This window comes from Carcharhinus amblyrhynchos, chromosome 14 (genome assembly GCF_965287045.1).
Source record: "Carcharhinus amblyrhynchos chromosome 14, sCarAmb.v2.hapA, whole genome shotgun sequence".
Taxonomy (NCBI): Eukaryota; Metazoa; Chordata; class Chondrichthyes; order Carcharhiniformes; family Carcharhinidae; genus Carcharhinus; species Carcharhinus amblyrhynchos.
This window is the reverse complement of record NC_137337.1, coordinates 12,943,151-12,955,856: the sequence shown is the minus strand read 5'-3', so window position 1 is coordinate 12,955,856 and position 12,706 is coordinate 12,943,151.

Sequence of the window (12,706 nt, the reverse complement as noted above, 5' to 3'; positions counted from 1 at the left end):
AACCTAATGGGCAAGACTTTAACCTAGAGTTCTGAGAAAAATGGGTATGAATTTGATGGGTGAAAGCAATTTTCAAAAACTCTGAAGAGAAACTGGAGTTTGGATGAAGTGCAAATTTGAAGGAGAGAAGGACAACACCAGAGGAGAGAGAACCATTAACAATGTCAGTTAACATGGCAAGTTCAGTAGTCAGTAGTTTAGTACAGGACAGTAGGAGGTGTGTCTCATGGACAAGATGAGCTCAGAAAGGGCATGAGAGAAGATAGGAGAGAAACTAGAGAAGGAAACAAGAAAGAAAGGACCAAAGTGAGAAATTTGAAAGTGGATAGAAAAATGATGCAAAGATAATTAATACCATTCGTTAAAAGTCAGCATTAAATGTTTACCAAACATACCATGTAAGTGATTCTGTTATATACAGTTATATACTGGCCCTGAGATCGCTGTGCCATGAGTCATTTTCTGAGAGAATTTTTAAAGAGCTGCATGCTGAAACATAGTCACTGGGATGGAAATTTAACCCTGTGACAAAAGTTCATCCAAAATGGGACCTATTAGACTTTAGCTTAATAATAGAAGCTTCCACATTACTACATCGCACTCAGTGTTAGGGACAAGATTTGTCCTAGAAAATGGATATGTAGGAGGACTGAGCACAGTGATAAACCCATAATGGTGCTATGGCATAAGGAGCTCCACTTTTCCCATACCACCTGTTCCAAGGGGCCCTTTAAGGAATGCTACCTAGGATACAGAAGAACTGAATTTAAAAACTAGGCAGGACTTGCACGGCACACCTCTCCTTATATTTCATACCTTTTGCAGCATGGTCCTTTCCTTTGTTGATTTAAATTGATCTAATGCTGATTTCTGACAGACATTAGGGATATCTCAATGGAAATGAGGGGGGGTCATACCTCCAGGGCAAGTGCTGAATCCCCACAGCCATAAATTGGTATACAATGCCCCATTTTACTTCTAAAAAGACAGGTGAAAAGCATACTAATTGGAGCGACATGGTGGTTTGCACTGCTGCCTCACAGTGCCAGGGACCTGGGTTCAATTCCCACCTTGGGCCACTGTCTGTGTGGAGTTTGCACGTTCTCCCTGTGTCTTCATGGGTTTCCTCTGGGTGCTCTGGTTTCCTCCCACGGTTCAAAGATGTGCACATTAGGTTGATTGGCCGTGCTGAATACTCCTTAGTGTCAGTGCTGGATAAATATGTCGGTTTATGGGGTTGGGGCCTGGGTGGGATTGCGTTTGGTGCAGACTTGATGCGCCGAATGGCCTCCTTCTATATTGTAGGGATTATACAATGCTATCCCTATGTATCCAAATAACTTTTTGCAGATGGCCCACCCTGACTTCCTGAACCACCAGAGAAAATGAATTGGACAACCCTGCTTAGAAGGGCCTTTATTCTCTATGTGACTTGTGCAAAGATTGATGCGCGTATTTGGTGGTTAACTCTGGGTGCTGAAACTGAAAGCTGTTCCCATTCTACAGAACTAATAAACGATTGAGTACGACATTAAAATGACAAAGCGAAAGAAGCAGAGGAAGCACTATTTCACACTGCTGTTGATGGTCAGTGGCCTGTCACTGGTGACTGTCGTATGGGAAGATTCATCTTTTTTTCCAGTTGGATGCTCTTAAAGTTTATCTTGTGATATGTCTCGAGTAACAGAGAGTGGAATTGCATTTCTAACAGATCCGGAACAACTGGATTGCATTTTGGCAGACTGACTGGATATTTGAATTGCAAATATCGGAAACAATGAGAAAGAGGCAGAGCAGACTGTACCGCCACACCTGTGTGTTCCGAACACTAGATCATTCCACTCCATCTGAGAGTAATTTTTGTGTTGTTCAATAAAGAAGTTTGATACATTCTGATTTCAATGTACATTTTGCCACCTAGTCCCTGCTCGATCAACTCAAGAAAATCAGAGAGTTGGCGCAGGGCAGTCTAAACTGCCTAGGTAGAGTGTCACACTTTACTGCAGCAAGGACATGCTGTGCAGGAAGCACTTGGGGGAGGTATTAAAAAGTCAATCACCGCCATCTTTATTCATTCATAATGTTCCTGGTTGCCTGGCCTGGCAGCCAAATGGAGTTATATCAAAAATTAGTACTGATTCATTACGCAGTGAAAATTTCCTCATTTTTACAAGAAAGATTGTGCTGATCAGTGTGAAGGATGCAAGTGGTGAGAAACGGAATATACTTTGAAAAACTTTCCTTTATTCTTCATTCTCAGGATGTGCATTTCATTGAAAATGCCAGCACTTATTGCCCCGTGCTAGCTGCCCTGGGAAGTGTGTGGGAGACCTTCTATTAAGTATAACTGAGGGAAGTTAAGGGTCAACCACATTGACTGAAGTTAGACAAATGCCAGACCAGCAGATTTAGCTGACCAACTTCATGGCTACTGGTGCCAGCTTTTTATTTCAATTTACTTTCTTACAAGCAGAATTCAAATTCTCCAAGTGCCATGGTGGGAACTGATCTCAAATTCTTTTGTTCACTTACGCATTCACTACATGACCATACTTCTATCAGTGCTAGAATCCAGTTTTTAGAGAGGAAAGTACACTACACAGCACCAGCAGTAAGTGCACCTTACTAAATACATTTGGTTGTTGCACAGCTGTTATAAAGAGCAGCCTGCTATTGGGTGTTACATCCTAATTGTACAGAAAAAAAAAACTTGTCAATAGGCTGCTTTCATATGCCTCATACCAAATGGCTTAACAGGCAAATGATTCTGAGATAGGGGCAATGACCCATGAGAATTCAGACATAATGGAGACAAAGTCCCAATTTTTGAGTGCAGGTTTGTGACTCCCAAACTGTCTTGAGGCCGTTGAAAATAAAGCAGGCGGCATGTAAAATTTGTGTAACCAACCTCACTTCCCTTGTAGTAACATAACCTTGAGCAAGTCTGTGCTGCCCTGGATTCCACTTCACTGCTGATGTACTCTGTGCACCATAAGTGGATGAGGGTGAGTTGCAATGAAAGCATGTTCTTCAGGTAGCTTTCCATTTACAATGACACTGTCCCTATAAAAGGGAAATTATGGCAATGCACTACAGGTTGTTAGATAGCTGCATTCCAGTGTTAAGGGAGAAGGAAAAAGGCGTACCATCATGGAGACATTGTGTGGAGGCCAGGAAAGAGGCTGGGAGCTCTCAAGACTCATCCTCTGAAAAGAACGGGAGTACAGGTGGTCAATGCCCAGAGTACGGCTCCCACAACTTGGCAGGAGTTCTGGAAAGAGTTTACTGATTTCACTCAGGTGGTCGAAGTGATTGAATACACCCATACATCACATCTCACACACTGCTCAATGTTGAACATTCCCCAAGCACTGACTCAGCAGCACACCCTAACACTCAAGGTTGATCCCTAATGTCCACATATTGCACCTCAGCCACACAAACCTTCCAATTTTGCCAGCAGTGGACATGCCACTGAGAAGATGCACTGTCACTTGACCTTACATTGTTAGTCACCAGATAGACACTGGCACTGTGCAAATTTCAAAGGCTAGTTGTGAATCAGGATCTGGACATGGTGAATCATCGGGCATGAGTGAGCTACAGCCAGGTCAGGAGGACAGGTCAGCTCATGTGTGAACTCCCTAGAGGACAAGATCGCAGACCTGTCTATTTGCCTTCTCCTCCTCTTCCTGAAGCCTCAGGATGTAGCAGATAAATCCTTGTAATTACTGGGTTGTGGCAGATGCAGGCCATCACTACAAACAAGAAGACCTGCTTGGGCATGAACTCCAAATCCCATTGAGTAATCCAAACAATGAAACCTCTGCTTCAGTAGACCGATTGCTTGCTCCGTGGTGTTTCAGGTGGCTTTCACTGAAAGTGCTCTGGTGGGATGATGCAAGAGTGATGAACCATGTGAGCTGACATCCTTTCGGAGGCCCAAAGACCGTGAGAATTGCTGACAGTCACAGGATAAAAACCACGGAGGTGCTGCCAGGGTAATAGACATCCACTGAGGTGAACTGCTTGGTCTGATTGCACATCAATTGTTTATTGATTGAGTGTTACCATTTGTGTTGTGGTATTGCTCCCCATTGCAGTGGAGGGACTTGCAGAGCCACATGCCTGCAGTCGATGGCCCCCAACTTCATTGGGAAGCTATCTATCCTGCTGACCTCACCCTTTCAATATGGTCTTCCCTCCTCAGAAAGATGGGGACAAAGAATGCATCGTGTCTTTGTCAGCTCCATTTTTCTTCTGTGGACGACAAACTACAACACTTTGCTAAAGTCACCTGCTGTCACCTGGAAGGATCCTGCTGTAGAGAAAGAAAGGGGTGGGAGGTGATCTTCACAGTCACTGGTGGGCCTTTGAGTCTCCAGGTTCATGTGTAGGGAGTGGCACAACTCTGTCACTACCCCTATTAGTGAAGCAAAATCTCCTGAGGCACTGCTCCCTGGATCATTGCAACTTTGGAGTGGTGCTCTGGAAGACCCGTTCAAGATAAAACCTCTTAAAGAGAGTCCTCCATCACTTCCCTCTCCACCGAGGTTCAGCTAGCCATCTCTTTTTTTTGCACATCCTGCTCATGTCACACTGACACTGCAGCTACTGCCCCCATACCTATGCAAGGCAATGTTATTTTTTGCCTTCCTGTGGTCAGCAAAAACCTTCAAATTGCTCCAGCAACTCACCACACTGCTTTCAACATCTTTTCCAGTGCGCAAGTAAGTCAAAAGCACCTCAGCTGCAGCTTGCTGAGTGACCTTTAAATAGCCTCATAATGAGGCTCTTCTTGCTTCACGATGTTTGATGTTTCAGGAGTAAGAAAGACAGATGTTGCCCACAGATTTGTTGACCAGTTCTGGCTTCCTGACATTTCACCAGCTCAATGATGTCAGTGGAGCCATAACTGTGCATGTTCAGCAGATCTGTGTCTACACTGTATGTGTGCTACTCCTGTCCAGTTTGTCATGTGAGCTGCATGGGAAGCAGTCAACAGAACCTCAAGTGTGGCAAAATATCAGCTAGGCCCATGCAGCACCCAATGATTTTTAAACTTGACACGTTGGAGGACTGAGAGACTGTGCCGGTCAGCAAAAATAGGGTAGATGAATGAATGAGACCTAGTGAGGGATGTGATATGGGCAACAGAATTTTGGGTGAGCTGATGTCGACAGAGCACCTGAGTAGATTAGGCCTATTTAGCCTTGAATTTAGAAGAATGAGATCGATCCTATTGAAAAATATGCAATCGTTAAGGGGCTTGACCGCGTCGATGTTTTCATGACTGGGGTCATACAATATGAGGTCACAGTCCTGGAGTAAGAGTCAGCCATTTTGGACTGAGATGGGAAGAAATCTTTGAAGAATCTTCAGCCAAAGGGTTGTGCATCTTTGGCATTCTCAACCCCAGAGAGCTGTGGATGCTCTGTCATCGAGCGTATTCAAGTCAGAGATTGATAGGTTTTTGTACATTAAGGGATTCAAGGGATATGGGAATAATGTAGGAAGGTGTAGCCAAGGGAGATCAGCCATAATCTCATTGGTTCAAATGGCCGTATGCTTACTTCTAATTCTATTTATTATGTAGTTATGAAGGAAGTGACAAAGGTATGGATAATGATTTTACAAGCAGATGGTCTAAAATAGGCAGTGCGGGAGGTGTTACAGAGATGCAAGTACACAATGATTATGATGGAGAGAGTATGGTTTTGGAAGCTCAGCTTGGTGCTGAGTAGGATGGTGAGGTTGAGAACAGTCTGGCCCAGCAGCTGGGTGTGAGATGGCAACAGTGGCAAGGATCTACAAATTGTGGTGGACCATGTAGATAATTGGCTTCGGTCTTCCAAATGTACAGGAAAAATGGATCATCCAAGATTGGATATTGGTAGCCAGGAACTGACTTCTGGTTCATGGCCTGACCCTTCTCCCGATGGACATCCTAATCTACACGCCCAAATGAACATGGACTCTGCCCCTTCATAATGCTAAATGGTTGGTATTCCTGATGGCTGTCCACTAATTGGTTGTCTGGCGCTCAATTCGATGTGCTGAAATGGGGGTGAGGGAGTGAATCCAGAATCCAGTTCTATGTATCCAAGTAGTCTCAGCACTTAATGATTAAGGATGTGCCTCTACTGTCCAATATCCAATGATCAATCAATTGTAGGGATTGCACTGCAGGCAGCATGTTAAGTTTGTGTTGCTCACTGCTTTACACAATTGCTACATGAAGCCAGCACTACCTGTGCTATTTATTTTGCACACATCATCAGGAACCAATATCATGGGTGGTTGGTGCTATTTATAAATAGCAGGCACTTCTTAAATGACAAATCCATTGTGGCTGCAAGAAATGATTGTCTCCTTTGTGGGCTGAATATGTACAGTAATATATTGATGAATGACTGAGTATGCAAGAGACACAAATACAAGAAAATCTAAAAAAAATGTACAGCTGAAATTAATCTGTAAATACTTCAGCTATGGGAAGTATTGCTTCAGGATACTGGCTGGAGTTTGGAGTTGCAAAATGGTAGCACAGGCTTCAAATTAGCATTGTACATTGATCCATGTTGTGGTCTTGCTGTTCCATCTGTCACGACAGTCATTAGGCACATAGATAAAGCTCTATGGTTCCTGCTTGTGTGGCATACATGTTGGAGCCCATTTTCAAATGTTAGTAGTTTGCATAGCTCCTAAAATGTGGGTGCCAAATGGCTCTATTCTTTGTCTGCAAGAGCTTAATTTGGTTTGCTTAAGAGGACAAGGTAAAAGGAAATTTACATCTCCAGTATACAACATGCCACTAATCTTCCAAATAGCAAGGAAGAAACCAGGAGCTGTAAGCTGGAGTCAATTTTACTGAGTTTGCATAAGTCACATTAAGTTGCATAAGATAAGCAAATATAGTCAGCGGCTCCGAGGACAACAGCCTTCATATAGAGTCAACATTGTTTTCTTTACTTCAAACCTTCTCATAAGGTCCTTAACCCTTTCCCTGGTACAGAGCTGTCTGCAAGCGGCAAACTCAAAAGGCAATTTCTCACTTATTCCTTGGTTAGGTCATTTGCAGATTGCAGGTGCCATCCTGGCACATGATACAAATTCTTGAAAAATATTTCATTTGCTGTGGAACAAGTTGTCCCTGCGTCACAGTGGCATGAAAACACTAGGATCTGGGCAAGATGAATTAGCCTCCTGCCCTGTGCAAATTATACCATTGTGCAATGCCATCACTTCTGTTTTCCTTTCCCCGCGGTCACATATAATCTTGGGTGTGGTTGGCAAATTCAGCTGATAAAGTATTTTAAGGAACAAGTATTGTAGTCAAACTTTTGCTTCTTACTGCTTCACCTCAGTCCTGTGTTTGGCAAGTTTTCTATGGGATGGCTACAAGGCCTTCATTCAACCTCTTTCCAGAAATCCATGGGGGACCAAATAGATTCTCAGGCAAATCCACTGGAAAGGCAGAATCCCTGCAGAAATCTATTATTACTTACATAGAGGAAAGAAAAAGTAGAATGGAGAGAGATTGGGTTCAACCAACATAGGTCCTCCTGCCACAGTATAGAGCATAAAGATCTACCACACCTACCAACTATTCAGGCAAGAGTTGTGTGCGAGGGTTGCACTTCAGAATGGAAGCATACGTATAATTTCAACACCCCTCCCCAACACCACCACCACCGCTCCTCCGCAGCATGACTTTGTGTTTGGTGGAATCTGTGGAGCTGTTTGCCGCAGAAGGTTGTGGAGGCCAGGTCATTGAGTGTCTTTAAGACAGAGATAAATAGGTTCTTGATTAATAAGGAGATAAGGGCTTATGGGGAAAAGGCAGGAGAATGGGGATGAGAAAAATATCAGCCATGATTGAATGGTGGAAGAGACTCAATGGGCCAAGTCGCCTAATTCTGCTCTTATGTCTTATGGTGTTGGTGACTTCCTTGAGGTGCCAGTCTGTGTACCTAGTAATCTAGGCCCAATACACCCAATCATTAAATTATCCAAAGATACAATTGTTCTGTCCACTGAACATGCAACTAGGTTTGTCACCAACAGTATGACACACTGCAGATGCCAGGTTTACTGCCAGCACTTCTTAAGGGCAATCTAGAGTCTCCGCGCTCTTTTATCCACTGGGTACACATTGGGTGACAAAAGTTTATCTGACTTATACTTACTTGGATGTCTCCCACAACTAAAGAAAGACTTTCATTTATAGGACATCTTTTGCAAATCTGGCTGTTCCAAATTCTTTTACAACCACTTAATTACTTTCTGAAAAAAGCCTAATCAGTGCGGTAATGTAGCTGTGACAGCTAATATGACCACATCAAGATTCCAAAGACAGGATGAATGGAATGAACAATTAGGTAATCTGTTTTAGATACTCTATTTTAGGTGTTAACTGAGGGATAAATATTGGTCAGAAAGCCAAGGAAAAGTCCTCTATTCTTGGCGTTGTGCCAGAGGATCTCTTAGGACTGAAGAAGTCACAGTTTAATATCTCACCCTCGAGACATATTTCTAAAAGTGTAATTCTCCCTTAGTATGGCACTTAAGTTATAGAGATTGCAGGTTTGGGGGTTGCTGTCGGAGAAGTCTGGGTGAGTTGCTGCAGTGCATCTTGTGGATGAAACACACAGCTGCCACTTGTGTTAGGGTTGAGGGAGTGAATGTTCAAAGTGGTGGACAGGGTGCCAATCAAGTGGGCTGTTTTGGACTGAATGTCAAGCTTAAGTGTTGCTGGAGCTGTACTCACCCAGGCAAGTGAAGACTCTTGACTTATGCCTTGTAGATCATAGTAAGAAGTCTCATAATACCAGGTAAATGAAGTCCAACAGATTTATTTGGTGGCACAAACCACAAGCTTTCAGAGCACTGCCCCTTCATCAGGTGCAATGGAGCACTGCTCAAAAGCTTGCGGCTTGTGCTACCAAATAAACCTTTTGGACTTTATCCTGGTGTTGTGAGACTTCTTACTGCGCTTACACCAGTCCAACACCAGCATCTCCACATGATAGATCATAGTTAGGCTTCACAGAGTCAAGGGCTGAGTCTCTGACATGTTCTTGTAACTACAATATTTATATGGTTGGTTCAATTCAGTTAATAGTCAATGGTAACCCCCAGGTGTTGATAGTGGGGGAATTCAGTGATAGTAATGCCATTGAATATGAAGGAAAGATGCTTAGGTTCTCTGGTTTGAGATGATCAAATACCTACGAATATAACTTGCCACTTATCAGACCAAAGCTGATGAAAGCGCTGAACAATATAATAAGTAGGGATATGATCGGTGCAACTTGTGGGCTGAAGGGTCCGTTTGTGCTGTTGTGTTCTATGTTCTAATATGCAATTACCATCGAACATTCCCACTTCTAACTTTATAATTGAGGGAAGATCACTGACAAAGCAGCTAATGAAGTTGGGCCTAGGACACTACCCTAAGGAACTCTTGCAGAGAAGTCCTGGGACCGATATTATTGACCTCCAGCAACCATAACCATCTTTGTCTTGGGTGTGATTCCAACGAGTGGAGAGCTTTCCCCAGATTCTCATTGATGCCAGTTTTGCTAGAGTTCCTTGATGCCATCTTTGATCAAATGATACCATGATTTCAATGGCAGTCATTCTCATCTCACCTCAGTACCACTGTGTTGTCGTCTCTGGTAGGTTTGCCCTGCCAGTAAGACAGGACATGTCCTTAAACGGTAATGTAAGGTAAGATTCCACGAATAAGATTATGCCAGTATTTTTTCTTGTCTAGCCTCTGGGTCAGGATCGCCAATTTTGACACACCTTCTGGCCTATGTGCTCTACAAGAATGGGGAATTTTAGGCATATTATGCTGGTCACAAAGGATTTTTTTTCCACCAACTTCTTTCTTAAAAAGTACTTAAACTTTAATCATCTACGGGTTCTGAATTTCTTAGGTGTATGAAAGGTGTACGTTTCAAAACCTGAATTTATCTTGTTTCAGGTGTTAATGGACCTGCCTTTGTATTTCTTATTGGTGGGTGTGTGCATCACTCAAGGTGTTCTGCCTCTCCACCTAATATTGAAATTGCCGGCTGGTTCCTAAAACGAGCATTCGTTCTGTATACTGACACATTCGGAATTATTAGGTGGAAGTACCAGTCTTTGTTTAATGGGTATAGAAAACCCACCAAGAGAGGTTTATTTTAATTTATATTGTAGAATCCTCAAACAGAATCGAGTGTGCACCGATTCTCTGACAGAATTTCTTACCCAGGCCCTTCCCCCACCCTATCCCCATAAACCCACACATTTACCATGGCTAATCTATTTAAACCACACATCTTGGGACACTAAGGGACAATTTAGCATGGCCAATCCACCTAACCTGTACATCTTTGGAGTGTGGAAGGAAACTGGAACACCCAGAGGAAACCCATGCAGACTCCACAGTCACTCAAGGCCACAGTTGAACCCTGGTCCCTGATGCTGTAAAGCAGCAATGATAACCACTGTGCCACCCCATTTATATGTTAATATTTGCTTTAATCAAGTTGAAGGTTAATAGTTCTAAATTTTGTGATCCATTGCAGCATCTGACGTTCCCTGATCAGATACACACTGGGCAAAATGCAGCGTAAAATCCCCCTTCCCCTTTCTGTGTAGGTATACAATAAAAAGCTAGTTAGCATTAGAAGTGAATACCCAAAGGTTCTTTCAACGTGCAGCTGGTATCTAATAAATAATAATAGGAAACAATGAACAATTTGGTGGTTAAATCTGCCACCTAGTGGACGTTACTTCTTTGCAGAAAATTCTGTGCTGAAGTTGGCAATGTATTTTTTAAATCACAGTATTTATCTGATTTTGATGTGCTTTGATTAGTGGCCACTGACATTTTTTAAAAACAGCCATTTATCTCATTTTCCAACTCTCCTGTATGATTTAATTTAAATCCAAATATGCATTTTCACAACATATTGTCTGTTTTTAAGAACATAAGAAGTAGGAGCAGGAGTAGGCCATCTAGCCCCTCGAGCCTGCCCCGCCATTCAATAAGATCATGGCTGATCTGTCGTGGCTCAGTTCCACATTCCCGCCCTCTCCCCATAACCCTTAATCCCCTTGCCTATCAAAAACCTATCAACCCGCGTCTTAAAAATATTGAGCGAGGCAGCCTCCACCACGTCAACGGGCAGAGAATTCCAGAGATTCACCACCCTTTGAGTGAAGAAGTTCCTCCTCAACTCTGTTCTAAACCGCCCCCCCTTTATCCTGAGGCTGTGCCCTCTAGTCCTAGTTTTAAGTTGAACAATAACGGAGGTGAAATTGAGCTTTGTACCATCCATTCAAAATTCCAGGATTTTGAATCAGTGAAGGAATAGCAACATATTTCCAAGTCAGGATGGAATATGACTTAGAGGGAAACTTGCAGGAGATGGTGCTTCCGTGCATTTACTGCACATGTCCTTTTAGGTGGTACAGATCATGGGTTTGGAAGAAGAGGAGCCATGAATTCTTGAAGGAGCCTTGTTTATAAATGACTGCTTTAAAAACCCATTTCAACTGAAATACTGTGGAACATGGCAGCTGAACATCAGATGTGCATTTTTTGAGTTGCCAAGTTGATTGCTGTAAATTGGGAAAAAACCTTCATTAATATGGTTAATATTTGGTAATAAATACGTATTTGTTCTAAATGCTATGGCAGGTGGTGGAGCGAATGAATGTTTAAGATAAAGATTGGCTGCCTGCCAATCACATGGGCTGCTCTGAATTGGATGGTTTCAAGCTTCTTGAATGTTGCTGGAGCTGCACTCGTTCAGGCAAATGGGGAGTATCCATCACACCTCTAACTTATGCCATGTAGATGGTGGACAAGCTTATGTGCCACAGAATGCCCAGCCTCTGATTTGCTCTCGTAGCCACAGTGTTTACATGGCTGGTCCAGTTCAACATCTGATCAATGATAATCCCCAGGATGTTTATAGTGGGGGATTGAGTGATGGTAATGACAGGGAAAAGGTGTTTTAACATTTATTGTTATATGCTGAGCAAACAAACTTATGGGGGTGTGACTGGTTTAATGCGGTTAGCGACAGAAAGCCTGCATAGGACAAATATCAATAAGAAAGGTGTGAACACAAGTGATTGCTGGGCCACCTGAGTGGCAGTTAAAATTCAACCATGTTGATGGTGGACTGGAGTCACACATTGGCCAGCCTGGGTAAAGATGACAATTTTTCTTAAATTTGGTTTATATTACAATCCTAAAGTTTCATGGTCACTTAACAGATACACATTACCTGTTTAACTGCCATAGTAGGTTTCTCTGGAATATAAATCCAGGCCTTTAGGTTATTTCAGAACGATAATCACTACATCACTGAACGCCATCTGGTGGTTCTCTATAATGCCATCCATACTTTTAGTCCTTTTTTTGGCTCTGGTGCGAATTTTTAATTCCTCCTCATCTTTCGGGCTGATATGAAGGCAGATCTTTCTCATATGAATGTTATTCATTAATTGTCCAACAGGTTCCACTGAGCCACTCACACAATGAGCAAATGCCAACTGTTACTCTAAAGTCCATGGGAAGCATGTACAGGTGCATCATTAAATTAAAAATACCTTTGCAGTTTCTGACCACATGACACACCATGTCAGAACCAAGTGACCACATTCCATGGACACTACGTTAATAGTTGTGAAACAGCAG